This window comes from Nerophis ophidion, linkage group LG05 (assembly GCF_033978795.1).
Source record: "Nerophis ophidion isolate RoL-2023_Sa linkage group LG05, RoL_Noph_v1.0, whole genome shotgun sequence".
In the NCBI taxonomy this organism is placed as follows: domain Eukaryota; kingdom Metazoa; phylum Chordata; class Actinopteri; order Syngnathiformes; family Syngnathidae; genus Nerophis; species Nerophis ophidion.
The window spans coordinates 61,808,568-61,827,443 of record NC_084615.1 but is presented as its reverse complement, the minus strand read 5'-3'; the positions used below and the strand labels follow the sequence as shown (position 1 = coordinate 61,827,443).

The window sequence follows — 18,876 nt, the reverse complement described above, 5'->3', positions numbered from 1 at the left end:
GAAAAGAAAAAAGGACATCAGTGGAAAAGGAAAACAAGTGATAATAACCAGAATAAAAGGACCCAGATGTATGACAGAGCATACAGAGACTTTATATTCACCGTAACTACAGCAGGAAATCAGGAAAAGCCTGCAGTATATGTGTTTTATGCCATTCTACTACATTTTGCAGCGTTGATTCTTCTATGGTTTCCGCAACAAATACAAAGTACAGATCCCAATTTAACATTAAGCAAAAGTGAAGAGTAGAAACACCAAGTTTAAAACCCATATTTGAAAAGATGTGAAGTGCAAACTGGGCTCACTGCAGCCACTACATACAAGAAGAATCTTCTCCGTTTTTGTTGTTTTTGTAGATTCACTGTGCATTAAAGTGATGAAAAGAATGTAGCAAGTATTATAACAAAAACATGTAATCAATTTTCCATCCATCCATCCATTTTCTACCGCTTATTCCCTTTGGGGTTGCAAAGGGCGCTGGAGCCTATCTCAGCTACAATCGGGCAGAAGGCGGTGTACACACTGGACAAGTCGGCACATCATCGCAGGGCCAACACAGATAGACAGACAACATTCACACTCACATTCACACACTAGGGCCAATTTAGTGTTGCCAATCAACCTATCCCCAGGTGCATGTCTTTGGAGGTGGGAGGAAGCCGGAGTACCCGGAGGGAACTCCACACAGAAAGATCCCGAGCGCAGGAGCGAACCCAGGACCTTCGTATTGTGAGACAGACGCACTAACCCCTCTTCCGCATCGTGCTGCCTGTAATCAATTTTAATTGATTAAATATTTTTTTTGACAGTTCATGTCAAACTGTCAGCTTTCACTCCTTGAGTTACTGACACACACACACACACACACACACACACACACACACACACACACACACACACACACACACACACACACACACACACACACACACGCACGCACACGCACACACAAACACACATACACACACACGCCATGCAAGCCCCTCTTATGCGTTATGACTTCACACACTTGTGTACTAAACAGAACTCTTACGGGGGCCTTACCATCCAAAACCAACTTTTCTTACCTATTAATATCTGTGTATTTGGGATCTGCATAAGGTTGAAAGATTTGAAATGAGACCATGGCGGCATGGCAGAGATACTCATAAAATAATATTGGCTTCCTGTCTACTTCCACCAAACGAGCTGTTTGGAATGTGCACGATTGGTAACACCACACATTGGGAAAACTGTCAGTGGATTATCCATATATGGTATACTGTAAATGTACACAAAGTTCCTTGCGCGCCTCCGCCATTGTAGTTTGCGCTGTATTCAATAAGCTCCTTCTTTTTTGCTATCCTCTTGTTGTGAGGCAGACTGGGTCCTACCTGCACATGCATCCTCCACTGTTGCGCTAAAATCTACAACATAGTGGGCGAGGAGAAGACGCAGTCGAAGTGAAGGCAGTAAATAAGAACGCCCACAAAACAGCGCATCCAAAACAGCAATTTGAAAACGGTCTGTAAAACATAATCTATGCAACGTTATGTCCAAACAACCATGATTAAATGTTATTTCAGTGATTTTCAAACGTTTTTCACCAAGTACCACCTCAGAAAACACAGTGTAGTAGGCCTAAGTATTCATTAGAAAAAGTCCGGGGGGGTTAACAAGTTTTTAAAATATGTTTTGGGCCACTGTAACATTAGACGCAGTTTGAATAGTAACACTGTTTGAATATAGGAAAATAAATCACTATACCTTAATCAAGTGATGTTTTGGCATACTACTAGTGGTACATACAGCACAGTTTGAGAGTCACTGTGTTACTAGACCAGTGGTCCCCAACGACCAGTCCGCATTTGCTACCAGTCCACAGAGAAACATTACATAATTTATCAACGATTGTATTTTCTTCCCTCCGGTACTCCGTCTTCCTCCCACCTCTAACGACATACACCTGGGGATAGGTTGATTGGCAACACTACATTGGCCCTAGTGTATGAATGTTGTCTGTCTATCTGTGTCGGCCCTGTGATGAGGTGACGACTTTTCTAGGGTGTACCCCACCTTCCACCCGAATGCAGCTGAGATAGGCTCCAGCACCCCCCGCAACCCCGAAAAGGCACAAGCGGTAGGAAATGGGTGGGTGGATGGATGCATTTTCTCCGACTTAACTTTCTCCTGTCCCACTAAACACACCACTAAACTTGTTTATAGGGTTAATCCTAACCCTAGCCCTAACCCCAGTAAAACTCCTCATAGGAAGTTGCCATTTGTTATATTTGTTCTAACTTTGTGACATGATACAATGCACATTAATGAACATACAAAATATAGATGTGACAGATTGTAGCCAAAGGCTGATTTCCATCCGCATCCCATTGCAAAGAAACAAACTCAGGGCTCCCACTAATTCAGCGTTATAGTGCCTTGTATTTTTCATGCACTTATTTTTGCCGTATTTATCTGGCACAAGTGGCAAAGCCGGTCCCTGAAAATGATTTGCCAACAATAAATCGGTCGGTGGTGAAAAAAAGTTTGAGGACCACCGACGTAGACCACAAGCAAGTGTTTTAAATGTAGAAAAAAAAAATCATGATCACAGATAACATCAGGGTGGATACACTAAATAAGTGAAACTAAGTTTTCCTCTTGAGCAGCACGGTGGAGAAGTGGATATCGCTTGTGCCTCACAGCGAGAAGGTCCTAGGTCCCTTTTCCGGCCTTCAACGCTATTCACAACCAGCCAGGAAGAATAAGCTGTTGCGCAATGTGCGTACAAACTACCACCATGACGGCATACAACATCTAGTGCGGCCTGGATTGATACAGCCTTTTTCCAAATGTAAAAGATTTCAATGACATTCACAAGTGTTCTCTCCATGTTCCATGATTTTCATCATGGAACCGCTGTAGTGGCTGGTGTTGGCAGGAGCTCTGTGCTCTTGTGTCATCTTTTTGTCTTTCTGATATTTCCCTCTTGTTTTCATGTGAGGTTATTTTGCCTTTTGGTTCGGGACCCTTTTGACTGAGCGACAAGGGGTGGCATTTTTGTGACTTCTGCAGTGTTTTTTGTCAACTTCTGGATATGCCACCTGGGAGCCTTTTAGCCATGGAGACCAGCTACTGGGTCTCTGCCACACTGGAGTCCATTTGGAGAGACTGGAGTAGATGTGGATGAAGAGGCAGGGCAGCGGAGCTGGTGCTGAACACCGGAACGGACAAGCTTCACAGTGTTTCGGCTCAATGAGCGTGTATCAGACAACTCGGTAAGACGTATGCTTGCTCATCCATGCGAACTGGACACTGGCCGAGAGTTAGTGGGCGACCGAGGGTGGAGTCGGCTTTCTTGGTTGCTTTGTTGGGTCTGCTCCTGTCTCCGGCCATGCTCCCCCCCACCTCAGCAGACGATGGCGTGGACCACCACCGAGGCCACCACAGTGTATATGTTTTTTGTTGTTGTTGTTTTTTTAACTTTTGTGGCTGTGTGTAGTAGTGGCTGGTTGCATCAGCTCTGCTCTTTTAATGTCTTTAATGTCCTTTGTGTTCTTTGATGTTTCCCTCTTACACATGTTTATGTGTGCTATGGCTGTGAGTTTTTTTTCTTGGCCTCAATCTGGACCCCCTCTCCAGGGGCCCTGGCTTAGTCTATTTTTTTTTCTTCCTAAACCCCTCCCCCAATCCCCAGCATTGACCTGTTTCTCACCTTTTTTGTAAGGGGCGCCGGAAGTTGCCACACCCGTCAGCGATCCGGTTTGTCTGATCTTGAATGGGATTGTGCTAAAAATCTTAATTTCCCTGAGGGGATTAATAAAGTATTTCTGATTCTGGTTCTGATTTTGAATGGATGGCACAACAATGGGCCTCAAAATGTGTCACTGTATCTCTGTGTATTGAAAATACCATCAATAAACTGCTGTATGTTGTCCACAACATACACCTGTCCATACAACAACCCCACAGCCACCATGGGCCATTCCATCCACAACCACTCACCACCACTCAGCCATCTGCCGTGAACACTAAAAAACAAGATTTATCCCATAAGGAAACAAATCTCCAGAGGGCCAGACTTCATTGAATGTAAGTGTTTGCCCCCTCATTTTGGTTAAAACAACAAACTGGAGTCATGTCGACACACACATGAATCTTACCTATCTCACCTTCTCTGTGAAGATGTCAGGTGGCTTAAAATAATAAGGTTCCAAGTTAGTTTCCAATGTTTGTTTGTATTTCTAAAAATACATTTCAGTGGCAGATTTGATGACATCTGAATGCAGAACCAGGAAATGAAAAGTGAAAACCATGTTTACGCGGTTACCCATGTACCCTGTGTATCGCTGCAAACGCATTCCAATGGCCAATAAAGTCACAGATAAGAGGTGGGCGTCGTAAAACACATGGCAACCATAATGACGTTGATAACACTGGTAATAACCAGGATTTGACACATTTTAAAGCCGGCATTGGAAATCTGGAATATTGATTGCTATGTGAGTGCTCGCCACCACCAAAGTGAATGACACTGCTCAAATATTAAATGACCATCTAACAAAAACTCAGATTGTAACCCCACCTGGAACAACGGAATAAAGACAGCAGGTCAGAAAAAAATCACAGAAATCAAAATGGCTCATCATTACATTTATGGCAATGCTGCTGCATCGTTTAGTCGTTCAGATGTCAAGTTTGTTGCCACATAAATGAGCCATAAAAGTGGGGTTGCTGGTAAAGATGTCTATCTTTATGCAGGTGTTATGACTGAAGCGTTTCAAGCCTCGACATATTGTCTGATGGCTCCTACGAGCACTTTTCAACGACATGACCCTATTTATTACATATATCTATCTGTGAAAATTATGTTTGGAGAAGTGCAGGTGCAAGGTGATCTGCTGAATGCTGCGTCTGTTAGACTAAGATCAACAAAAATGAATACGCGAGGAAGAATCGATAATATGGAGCAGAACATTCTGTCGTTTTTTTCTTTGAATGTCCTGGATCAGACCTAATCTTCAAATATTCTTCTAAAATATTCTGTAAAAGGTCAGGTCAAGAGGTGCCTTTAGGACAGTAAAACTTTGCAACTGGAAGGAGAAGTCGAAGGTATTTATCTGATAACTGGACTGAGGCGTGATTAGGCAAATTGCTACTGAGCAACTTGGCCACAGTATCTCCAGAAAAACGGAGATACTACCGCTGGCGCTGTCCAATACAAGCTTTACTGTCAAAAAAAGCACACTCTTCCCTTTTCGAATAATGAAAAATAGCTTGGGGCAGCAATATATAACACAGCATATCAACTTTTTAAAGTGGGTATATTTTTTCCATTTACTTGTTACAACAACAGAATACAACAAGTTGCATTCATTCTGTGATGCTGCTCGTAACCCAAAATATTCGTACAGTGGTATTTTGACTTACGAGTACTAGATCTTACCAGATATGAGCGGTCTCTCGGCCTATTGTTATACTTTAATCTCAGACTCCGCCTTGACGAAAAAAAAAAAGATTTTCTGCATTGTTTAAAACCTTGACAAATCAGTTAAATTTAAAGGTTAGAGGGCTGAAATTATTTGGCTGCATAGTTTTTATTTAAAATGGCATCATGGCACTTTTTGCAAAGTTATTTGAAACAGGAGATAATCATTTATTATACACTTTCCCCCACTTTTCCACACAACCATTGTAACACGTATTTTTAATATACTGGAAACCTGACATGTTATAATGCTTCCACCACAAGTACTGAATGGATCCAAACATATCCCTCGAAACACAAGGAACATTTTTTGTGGGTGTAAATTACACTTCTTAACCACTAGTTACTGTAATGTGAGAGACATATGATTCATTTATATCCAGAATTTTTGCAGAGTGTTCATTTAAATTGAAAAATCTGCCAACAAACGACTTAAATGCAATAAACAATGAGTGTGGCGGGTTGTTATTGCTACAGAGAGGTGTGTAAATGTGGTTTAAAAAAAATGTTGTGTCGATTCTCAGTGTGAACACTTAACTTTTAAATCAAGACAGATTATGTGGTTATGCAACTTCAAATGCATGGATTGATTGATTGATTGATTGATTGATTGATACTTTTATTAGTAGATTGCACAGTTCAGTACATATTCCCTTACAATTGACCACTAAATGGTAACACTCGAATAAGTTTTTCAACTTGTTTAAGTCGGGGTCCATGTTAATCAATTCATTCAACGTCATTTTTTTTTCTTCGAACAAACCAAACCAAACCAAAAATACTGATGCTACCCCTGGGCCTCCTTTCGCCTATATGGCATGCACGAAACACCTCACCAGGGAGGTGTCCAGGAGGCATCTGAACTAGATGCTCAAGCCACATTAACTAGCTCCTCTCAATGCAAAAGAGCTTAAGACCATAGGTGAGGGTAGAAACATATCGATAAACAGTTATCCATGAAAATATGGAGAATCTGCCAGAGGGGTGTTCCATGGAGAATAAGCTTGAAGAGATACCATAGAATTCCACTCTCAAAGGTAAATGATGTACATTATTTTTACTACATTATTTCATAAAACTACTGTACAGTTGTTGTTGGTATTGTATTGTTCTATACAATATTTCTTATGTCTAATGTCTTTGTTGTATTTTTTTAAGGCCATGTTTCATGCTAAAATGTTTGTGCTTTTGGAAGGAGCATGCACTGAGTAAATTGATTTAAATTAATTTTAATGGGGAGCGTTGAAGTTAAGATACAAGAGTTTTGAGTAACAAACTCTGTCATAGAACCAATTACGATCGTAAGTTGAGGTATTACTGTATCTCAAATCAGTCTTGCTTATTGAAATACATTTATTCTGTTCTCGGTCCCGACAAAACACCACAATTTTAACATGTAACAAACTATTAAATAACAAATATTGTATTGAAAATACAAGACTTCTAATAAAATGTACAACAAATAACTACAATAGTTTTATAGAGTCATGTAGTAATATTCTACAGTATTTACCTTGGAAAGCAGACTTTTACGGTATCTCCACCTCTATCAACTCTTTCTTTTTCAGTATCGTGCAGATTCTAAAGTGCTGTGCCTTGACAGCTTTGCCAAGTCAGCTACACACACACCTCAGTCATGTTGTTTAACATTGTTTTTCTTTGATTCAATGAATATCATCCACTTCTTCTCATAACTGTTCTTCACACTCACTTTTTTCATTATCATGTTTAGACAAATACAGTTTTGTCTGTAGCTATTAGTTAATGCTAGCCAGTGAGACGCCGGATGTTTTGGTTGGATCGAACAGGGTTCACTTGAGCATTCACCACGTCAATTAATATTGGGGAGGTATCTGAAGTTGGCTCATCACCAACATTTCTGACAATTTAAAGCAAACAATTAGCAGACAGGCGGCTCGTATATCAAAAATTCTGTGCGGTGGGGCACTCCCAAGCCAATGTACCACTGTCTGATGGAAGTCCAGTGTGTATGTGTAAGTGATGCCAATTAGTGTGGCTCTACACCTGTTTGTTGGTTAAGCCTCGCAGTATGACATTTCTCTGCTGTTTGTCTGATTAGCAAAAATATTTATGTCACACTTACAATGAATGAATGAATGAAAGGTTTATTTTGAGCCATGCAAACAAAACAAGATAATGACATAAAATACAAAAGAAATATATAGATACATTAGTTACTAATATTTTGTAGATGTCAAGATTGGCTCAAAGGGGAGTGAGAAGAAGTAAACTTATTGGGTCCCACCCCTATACATATACAATATATATATATATATATATAATATATAATACAATTATATATATAATATATTTCAATTCAGTGGTTGCTGCTATATATTGTCTATATATAATACACTTAAATTCACACACTTACATATATACATAAGTACACACACATATATACAATTTATATATATATACATATATATATATATATATATACATATACACACACAATCACATACATACACACATGCATATACCCAAAATACACACATATCCATCACACACACACACACACGCACACACACACACACACACACACACACACACACACACACACACACACACACACACACACACACACACCTATATAAATACTATATATATAATAGTATATATAATATACACTTTTGTCTAAAGATTATTAACAGTTTATGGTGCCTATGGGAACAAGCTTTCATTTTGGCTGTGATATTAGTGGTTAATAGTGGATCTGTGGCTGTACAAAGTCATGCTGTGTAATAAATATTTTTGTAAACATTATTGGCCAGTTCATGAAAGACTGCACAATCACAGGGTATATAGGTCGACTCAGGCAGCCCAATTTCTGGTTTCTGCCCCGTATTGATCAATAAATGTGCGAATTCGGCAATTTTTAATGAAAAGAATGTTAAAAAAAGATTGAACTTATAAGGAAGATACATCAGTTTACAGGTTTGTGAGTTAATTAGTAATCAACAAAACACAGAAAAAACATGACCAGATTTTAATAAAACCTTCAGGAAGTGATGACTCCCCCTGATCGCACATTACCGTAATAAATCACATGTACATAAGTATTTTACAGCCTTACTAAGACTAAGGTTGTAACATAAAATGTTGAAAAAGTAAAGGGCTGTTTTTCATGATGCATATCAAAACAGCTATTTACACTTTATTTGAAGTCTCCAATTTACCTAACATGAATGTTTATGGACTGTGGACTGGTTTTTATTTACACCGCAGATGAATATTTGTATTAGTTCACAATTGAAGACTTTCATTATAGACTTGACAACATCCTTCTGACAAGTCACCGTTGACAGAAACCATAGTGAGCTGTTTATAATGTAAGAACATCAACCCTGCATTAAAATGTGGATTTTGACCGTTGTTTTAAACATTGTTTGGGCATTTGGTGAAATTAATAATGGCGTACATGTCTTGAATTTGGAAGAATACTCACTTTTTGTTTCATTCAGCACCACTGATTCAATGAAGTGGAGCAGAGTCAAGTCGAGTGGACCAGGCAGAATGTGCTTTCATCGGAGGCCAGGTACACATCTCTATTGCGCACGCCATAAGCCAAAGACTATAAACACACACACATGAAATATTAAAAATCATAACATGAACAATATTCTCGGAGTGCTGCATTTTAGTGAAATACGTAGCAGCTCATCTTGTCACAAAAAGACCCACTCACACGAAACAAAGAAGGCCTTGCTTGAATTGGACAGGGTGCACGTTGTGTCGGCTTTATTTTTCATCCCTGTGCAGTAGATAATGTACCTACAAATGTTCAATCCCAACCAGATCAGAGGGCTGGACTGGTGAGGACAGAATGGATCTGTCTGTCCTGGGGCACAGCGCCAGGTCCATTGGGCACAGAGAATGCATGCCCCCTCCACTTAACCATTAATCCCTCCTAACTACCGGTAACTTCCCCCACCAGTCATCAAATGTGAGCGCTATGTACAAGAACTCACCATGGCTGTGTAGAAGTTAGCTCTGTCCTTGGATGAGGCATCAATGCAAATCAATATCAAATACTGATCTATGACTTGCATGATAGTAAATTGTTTGTAGTACTGCATTTTGTCTCCATCATTTAGCTAAACAAGGTGACCACGATATTACGAAGTGGGATGATTTTCTGGCAAGTTAGTTTATCTTTTGAATTAGTAAAACTTGTTTTGTTCCACAAAACTGTCGTTTAATGACATGTGTAGGTTGTATCAAAATGCAAATGTGCATCATTATTCATAACACTTTTTCCACATCTTGTGTTACAGCCTTATTCCAAAATTGATAACTTAATTTCTCCTTCAAAATTATAAACACAATACAATTAAAAGAGGAATCATTTTTAAAACAGTAAACATATAATAACGTAGACATTGTAAGTCTGGGAATATTCTCATTCATCCAGGCCAGGGCATTGAATTGATTGCGTCTGGACTGTATGTTGTCCTAGAAAGACGTTATGCCTCTTTATCAGTTCATGCTCAAGACTAGGTGGGACAAAGATTAGATCAGGCTAGAGCTGTCCTATCTAGTCTTAAACAGGAAACAATGGAGCATGCAAGTCTTCTAAGATAACTTGAACCGTCTCGTTGCGATCAATGCCCTGAAAACACACAAGTATACTTACAGACTTTGCCATTAGGCTGGGAATTTAGCTCAGATGCATCGTCTAAGATTATTCAATCAATCAATAAATCAATCAATCAATGATTATTTATATAGCCATAAATCACTAGTGTCTCAAAGGGCTGCACAAACCACAACACAAACCACTACGACATCCTCGGTAGGCCCACATAAGGGCAAGGAAAACTCACAACCAGTTGGACGTCAGTGACAATGATGACCCAGTGGGACGTCGGTGACAATGATGACTATGAGAACCTTGGAGAGGACCACATATGTGGGCAACCCCATCCTCTAGGGGGCCGAAAGCAATGGAAGTCGAGCGGGTCTAACATGATACTGTGAAAGTTCAATCCATAGTGGATCCAACATAGCTGCGAGAGTCCAGTCCAAAGCGGATCAAACAGAGCAGCGAGAGTCCCGTCCGCAGCGAGCCAGCAGGAAACCATCCCAAGCGGAGGCGGATCAGCAGCGCAGAGATGTCCCCAGCCGATAGCTTCATCTGTATTCCGTTAATTGGACAGGAATTGTAAAGGCACACACCTGTCTGGATAATCCATCCATCCATCCATCATCTTCCGCTTATCCGAGGTCGGGTCGCGGGGGCAGCAGCCTAAGCAGGGAAGCCCAGACTTCCCTATCTCCAGCCACTTCGTCTAGCTCTTCCCGGGGGATCCCGAGGCGTTCCCAGGCCAGCCGGGAGACATAGTCTTTCCAACGTGTCCTGGGTCTTCCCCGTGGCCTCCTACCAGCTGGACGTGCCCTAAACACATCCCTAGGGAGGCGTTCGGGTGGCATCCTGACCAGATGCCCGAACCACCTCATCTGGCTCCTCTCGATGTGGAGGAGCAGCGGCTTTACGTTGAGCTCCCCCCGGATGGCAGAGCTTCTCACCCTATCTCTAAGGGAGAGCCCCGCCACCCGGCGGAGGAAACTCATTTCGGCCGCTTGTACCCGAGATCTTATCCTTTCGGTCATGACCCAAAGCTCATGACCATAGGTGAGGATGGGAACGTAGATCGACCGGTAAATTGAGAGCTTTGCCTTCCGGCTCAGCTCCTTCTTCACCACAACGGATCGATACAACGTCCGCATTACTGAAGACGCCGCACCGATCCGCCTGTCGATCTCACGATCCACTCTTCCCCCACTCGTGAACAAGACTCCTAGGTACTTGAACTCCTCCACTTGGGGCAGGGTCTCCTCCCCAACCCGGAGATGGCACTCCACCCTTTTCCGGGCGAGAACCATGGACTCGGACTTGGAGGTGCTGATTCTCATTCCGGTCGCTTCACACTCGGCTGCGAACCGATCCAGTGAGAGCTGAAGATCCCGGCCAGATGAAGCCATCAGGACTACATCATCTGCAAAAAGCAGAGACCTAATCCCGTGGCCACCAAACCGGAACCCCTCAACGCCTTGACTGCGCCTAGAAATTCTGTCCATAAAAGTTATGAACAGAATCGGTGACAAAGGGCAGCCTTGGCGGAGTCCAACCTTCACTGGAAACGTGTCCGACTTACTGCCAGCAATGCGGACCAAGCTCTGACACTGCTCATACAGGGAGCGGACTGCCACAATAAGACATTCCGATACCCCATACTCTCTGAGCACTCCCCACAGGACTTCCCGAGGGACACGGTCGAATGCCTTCTCCAAGTCCACAAAGCACATGTAGACTGGTTGGGCAAACTCCCATGCACCCTCAAGAACCCTGCCGAGAGTATAGAGCTGGTCCACAGTTCCACCAGTGGCATATTTGTACCAAATAAATAAATGGTAAAACGTATAAAAGCCAGAAAATAGCGAACTGGTATGAACATTTGCAGTCATACAGTGGTATTGAAGGGATGGGACGAGCAAAAGGGCCATGTCAGAAATGCACAGTGGGAGTCAGGATATGGAGAGGGAATATTGCCCTAGTCCAGCTGGGTCACTTTATGTATTCACTTTTCTTTGTTGATGCCTTTTTTTTAATGTGAAACAAATTTTATACCATTTGACTCAAATTAGAATTAAATGAAATCAAAGATTCATAAACAGACATCTGTCCTGCTTGATTGCCCGACCGCATCACCATCAGTCCGCATCACACAAGCTCGGCCAGCCTCTGTAGCATGCAGCCAAAAACACCCAAAGGATGGACATTCATACTTGACGATATATAAAAGCTGCCGATGCTGTGTTTGACGTGTTTCAGCACCTTCAGTCTGGTCCTGACTCAAGGTTTCTTATTGTTCCATTGGGTTGAGTTTTTTCGTGCCGAGATGTGGGTTCAGATCCGAGAATGTCATGGTTTGGGAAGCCCTTTGAGGCACTTTTGGTTAAGGGTTATATAAATAAGCTTTGATTGATTATTGCAAGCTGATTATCAGATCCTATAGGGCTGGGCGATATGGCAAAACAATTAAAATAATAATAATATGATTGATTAATATCGTAATATTTTACATTGTTTTTGACCTGCCAGTTCCAAAGAATCTGTATCAAAATCAAATCAATCAAAAGTATCCATCCATTTCCTACCGCTTGTCCCAGTCAGGGCCGCGGGGGGTGCTAGAGCCCATCTAAGTTGCATTAAGTTCAACATATTAACATTGTAATTATTTAAAAAAACCAAAAACTAAATAGGGGCTTCACGGGGGAAGAGGGGTTAGTGCATCTGCCTCACAATATGAAGGTCTTGAGTAGTCCTGAGTTCAATCCCAGGCTCAGGATCCTTAATACATTTGAGTTAACATGTTTTTCAAGTATGTAAATATAAACGGAATACAAAGATTTGCAATTCCTTTTCAACCCATATTCTATTTGAATGCACTACAAAGACAAGATATTTGATGTTCAAACTCCATCCATCCATCCATCCATCCATCATCTTCCGCTTATCCGAGGTCGGGTCACGGGGGCAGCAGCCTAAGCAGGGAAGCCCAGACTTCCCTATCTCCAGCCACTTCGTCTAGCTCTTCCCGGGGGATCCCGAGGCGTTCCCAGGCCAGCCGGGAGACATAGTCTTCCCAACGTGTCCTGGGTCTTCCCCGTGGCCTCCTACCAGCTGGACGTGCCCTAAACACATCCCTAGGGAGGCGTTCGGGTGGCATCCTGACCAGATGCCCGAACCACCTCATCTGGCTCCTCTCGATGTGGAGGAGCAGCGGCTTTACGTTGAGCTCCTCCCGGATGGCAGAGCTTCTCACCCTATCTCTAAGGGAGAGCCCCGCCACCCGGCGGAGGAAACTCATTTCGGCCGCTTGTACCCGTGATCTTATCCTTTCGGTCATGACCCAAAGCTCATGACCATAGGTGAGGATGGGAACGTAGATCGACCGGTAAATTGAGAGCTTTGCCTTCCGGCTCAGCTCCTTCTTCACCACAACGGATCGATACAACGTCCGCATTACTGAAGACGCCGCACCGATCCGCCTGTCGATCTCACGATCCACTCTTCCCCCACTCGTGAACAAGACTCCTAGGTACTTGAACTCCTCCACTTGGGGCAGGGTCTCCTCCCCAACCCGGAGATGGCACTCCACCCTTTTCCGGGCGAGAACCATGGACTCGGACTTGGAGGTGCTGATTCTCATTCCGGTCGCTTCACACTCGGCTGCGAACCGATCCAGTGAGAGCTGAAGATCCCGGCCGGATGAAGCCATCAGGACTACATCATCTGCAAAAAGCAGAGACCTAATCCCGTGGCCACCAAACCGGAACCCCTCAACGCCTTGGCTGCGCCTAGAAATTCTGTCCATAAAAGTTATGAACAGAATCGGTGACAAAGGACAGCCTTGGCGGAGTCCAACCTTCACTGGAAACGTGTCCGACTTACTGCCAGCAATGCGGACCAAGCTCTGACACTGATCATACAGGGAGCGGACTGCCACAATAAGACATTCCGATACCCCATACTCTCTGAGCACTCCCCACAGGACTTCCCGAGGGACACGGTCGAATGCCTTCTCCAAGTCCACAAAGCACATGTAGACTGGTTGGGCAAACTCCCATGCACCCTCAAAAACCCTGCCGAGAGTATAGAGCTGGTCCACAGTTCCACGACCAGGACGAAAACCACACTGTTCCTCCTGAATCCGAGGTTCGACTATCCGGCGAAGCCTCCTCTCCAGTACACCTGAATAAACCTTACCGGGAAGGCTGAGGAGTGTGATCCCACGATAGTTGGAACACACCCTCCGGTCCCCCTTCTTAAAGAGAGGGACCACCACCCCGGTCTGCCAATCCAGAGGTACCGCCCCCGATGTCCACGCGATGCTGCAGAGTCTTGTCAACCAAGACAGCCCCACAGCATCCAGAGCCTTAAGGAACTCCGGGCGGATCTCATCCACCCCCGGGGCCTTGCCGTCGAGGAGCTTTTTAACTACCTCAGCGACCTCAGCCGCAGAAATAGGAGAGTCCACCACAGATTCCCCAGGCACCGCTTCCTCAAAGAAAGACGTGTTGGTGGCATTGAGGAGGTCTTCGAAGTATTCCCTCCACCGATCCACAACATCCGCAGTCGAAGTCAGCAGAACACCATCCGCACCATACACGGTGTTGATAGTGCACTGCTTCCCCTTCCTGAGGCGCCGTATGGTGGTCCAGAATCGCTTCGAAGCCGTCCGGAAGTCGTTTTCCATGGCTTCCCCGAACTCTTCCCATGTCCGAGTTTTTGCCTCCGCGACCGCTAAAGCTGCACACCGCTTGGCCCGTCGGTACCCGTCCACTGCCTCCGGAGTCCTATGCGCCAAAAGAACCCGATAGGACTCCTTCTTCAGCTTGACGGCATCCCTCACTGCTGGTGTCCACCAACGGGTTCTGGGATTACCGCCACGACAGGCACCAACAACCTTGCGGCCACAGCTCCAATCAGCCGCCTCGACAATAGAGGTTCGGAACATGGTCCACTCGGACTCAATGTCCCGCACCTCCCTCGTGACATGTTCAAAGTTCTCCCGGAGGTGTGAATTGAAACTCTCTCTGACAGGAGACTCTGCCAGACGTTCCCAGCAGACCCTCACAATGCGTTTGGGCCTGCCAGGTCTGTCCGGCATCCTCCCCCACCATCGCAGCCAACTCACCACCAGGTGGTGATCGGTAGAAAGCTCCGCCCCTCTCTTCACCCGAGTGTCCAAAACATAAGGCCGCAAATCCGATGACACAACTACAAAGTCGATCATCGAACTGCGGCCTAGGGTGTCCTGGTGCCAAGTGCACATATGGACACCCTTATGTTTGAACATGGTGTTTGTTATCGACAAACTGTGACGAGCACAAAAGTCCAATAACAAAACACCACTCGGGTTTAGATCCGGGCGACCATTCTTCCCAATCACGCCTCTCCAGGTTTCACTGTCGTTGCCAACATGAGCGTTGAAGTCTCCCAGTAGGACAAGAGAATCACCCGGAGGAGCACTTTCCAGTACTCCCTCAAGTGTACCCAAAAAGGGTGGGTATTCTGAACTTCTGTTTGGTGCGTAAGCACAAACAACAGTCAGGACCCGTCCCCCCACCCGAAGGCGAAGGGAAGCTACCCTCTCGTCCACTGGGTTGAACTCAAACGTACAGGCTTTGAGCCGGGGGGCAACCAGAATTGCCACCCCAGCCCGTCGCCTCTCACTGCCGCCAACGCCAGAGTGGAAGAGGGTCCAGTCCCTCTCGAGAGAACTGGTTCCAGAGCCCTTGCTGTGCGTCGAGGTGAGTCCGACTATATCCAGCCGGAACTTCTCTACCTCGCGCACTAGCTCAGGCTCCTTCCCCCCCAGTGAGGTGACGTTCCACGTCCCAAGAGCTAGCTTCTGTAGCCGAGGATCGGACCGCCAAGTGCCCTGCCTTCGGCTGCCGCCCAGCTCACAATGCACCCGACCTCTATGGCCCCTCCTATGAGTGGTGAGCCCATTGGAGGGATGACCCACGTTGCCTCTTCGGGCTGTGCCCGGCCGGGCCCCATGGGAACAGGCCCGACCACCAGGCGCTCGCCATCGTGCCCCAACTCCGGGCCTGGCTCCAGAGCGGGGCCCCGGTGACCCACGTCCGGGCGAGGGAAATCTGGGTTCATTTCGTTGTAATTCCATAGAAGTCTTTGAGCTGCTCTTTGTCTGATCACTCACCTAGGACCTGTTTGTCTTGGGAGACCCTACCAGGGGGCATGAAAACCCCCAGACAACATAACTCCTAGGATCATTGGGACACGCAAACTCCTCTACCACGGTAAGGTAGCAGCTCAGAGCGTTCAAACTCATAAACGTTTTTTTTTTACAAATAATAATTAACTTACAATTTCATGGCTGCAACATGTGCCAAAGTAGTTGGGAAAGGGCATGTTCACCACTGTGTTACACCACATTTTCTTTTAACAACACTCAATAAACGTTTGGGAACTGAGGAAACTAATTATTGAAGCTTTGAAAGTGGAATTCTTTCCCATTCTTGTTTTATGTAGCGCTTCAGTCGTTCAACAGTCCGGGGTCTTCTGCTGTCGTATTTTACGCTTCATATTGCGCCACACATTTTCGATGGGAGACAGGTCCGGACTGCAGGCAGGCCAGGAAAGTACCCGCACTCTTTTACTACGAAGCAACGCTGTTGTAACACGTGGCTTGGCATTTTTTTGCTGAAATAAGCAGGGGCGTCCATGATAACGTTGCTTGGATGACAACATATGTTGCTCCAAAACCTGTATGGACCATTCAGCATTAATGGTGCCTTCACAGATGTGTAAGTTACCCATGCCTTCGGCACTAATACACCCCCATACCATCACAGATGCTGGCTTTTGAACTTTGCGCCTATAACAATCCGGATGGTTATTTTCCTCTTTGTTCCGGAGGACACCACGTCCACAGTTTCCAAATATAATTTGAAATGTGGATTCTTCAGACCATATAACACTTTGCATCAGTCCATCTTGGATGAGCTCGGGCCCAGCGAAGCCGGCGTCATTCCTGGGTGTTGTTGATAAATGGCTTTCGCTTTGCATAATAGAGTTTTAACTTGCACTTACAGATGTAGCGACCAACTGTAGTTACTGACAGTGGTTTTATGAAGTGTTCCTGAGCCTATGTGGTGATATCCTTTATACACTGATGCCGGTTTTTGATGCAGTACCGCCTGAGGTATCAAAGGTCCATAATATATAATTACGTGCAGTGATTTCTCCAGATTCCCTGAACCTTTTTAAGATTTTAGGGACCGCAAATGGTAAAATCCCTAATTTCCTTGCAATATCTCGTTGAGAAATGTTGTTCTAAAACTGTTCGACAATTTGCTTACAAATTGGTGACCCTCACCCCATCCTTGTTTTTGAATTACTTAGCATTTCAAGGAAGCTGCTTTTATACCCAATCATGGCACCCACCTGTTCCCAATTAGCCTGCACACCTGTGGGATGTTCCAAACAAGTTTTGATTAGCATTCCTCAACTTTATCAGTATTTATTGCCACCTTTCCGAACTTCGTTGTCACGTGTTGCTGGCATCAAATTCTAAAGTTAATGATTATTTGCAAAAAAAAAATGTTTATCAGTTTTAACTTCAAATATGTTGTCTTTGTAGCATATTCAACTGAATATGGGTTGAAAATGATTTGGAAATCATTGTATTCCGTTTATATTTACATCTAACACAATTTCCCAACTCATATGGAAACGGGGTTTGTACAATGTATCAAATGGTAGGACCAGAACTTGCTCTACAAGCCAGGCTCTCCTGTATTAGGAATATAAATGATAACACTTTAGTATGGGGAACATGCAAATTAGTAACATATTGGTTCTTAAATAGTCATTATAAAGTACGAATTAATGTCTTATTCTGTTATACAACCAGTAAGCCATTAACTAAAAGCCTTCCTTCAATAACCTCAGAATTATTGCTTATTAGTAACCGTAACCCGAATCCTAAGCCTAAACCTAACCCTAACCCTTATAGGTTCCCCTAGTGTCCAAATAACTCTAAATTAAGTCTTTGTTACTTTAATAAGCAACTAATTAATGGTGAATATGTTCCTCATACTAGAGCGTTACCATAAAAAACATTTGGTTTAGTCAGCTATAATGTCACGTGGACAGTTAGCTTTTTAAAGGCTTACTGAAACCCACTACTACCGACCACGCAGTCTGATAGTTTATATATTAATGATGAAATCTTAACATTGCAACACATGCCAATACGGCCTTTTTAGTTTACTAAATTGCAATTTTAAATTTCCCAGGAGTTTCTTGTTGAAAACGTCGTGGAATGATGACGTGTACGCGTGGCGTCACGGACTGTTAGGACATATTAGCGCTGCACACACACACAGCTAAAAGTCGTCTGCTTTAACCGCATAATCACACAGTATTTGGACATCTGTGTTGCTGAATCTTTTGCAATTTGTTCAATTAATAATGGAGAAGTCAAAGTAGAAAGATGGGGTTGGGAAGGTTTAGCCTTTAGCCACACAAACACATGGTGATTCCTTGTTTAAAATTCCCGGAGGTGAAGCTTTACTATGGATCAAAGCGGTCAAGCAAACATGGATCCCGACCAAATGTCAACCAGCAGTTTTCGGTGAGAAAATTGTGGTAAAAAGTAGCCACTGACGAGAGATCAGCTGAGCTTGAGCCGTACATACAGCTGCCGTCGACTTCCATCAGACACTGGCCTCAAGACACCCGTGGATACACCCTTCCAACTATCAGGTACTATTAAACTCAGTAAAACACTAGCAACACAATAGAAAGATAAGGGATTTCCCAGAATTATCCTAGTAAATGTGTCTAAAAA

General features: G+C 44.0%; 1 long non-coding RNA gene across 1 annotated transcript in view; it reads right to left on the bottom strand.

Annotated features, from left to right (window-relative positions):
• The window catches only part of LOC133553473 (uncharacterized), a 54,602-nt gene that overhangs the window by 33,506 nt on the left and 2,220 nt on the right, over nucleotides 1-18,876 (bottom strand). The window contains exon 2 of the long non-coding RNA XR_009806922.1: nucleotides 8,937-9,062. This is a non-coding gene — a long non-coding RNA (uncharacterized LOC133553473). The remainder of the gene's footprint in view (nucleotides 1-8,936; nucleotides 9,063-18,876) is intronic.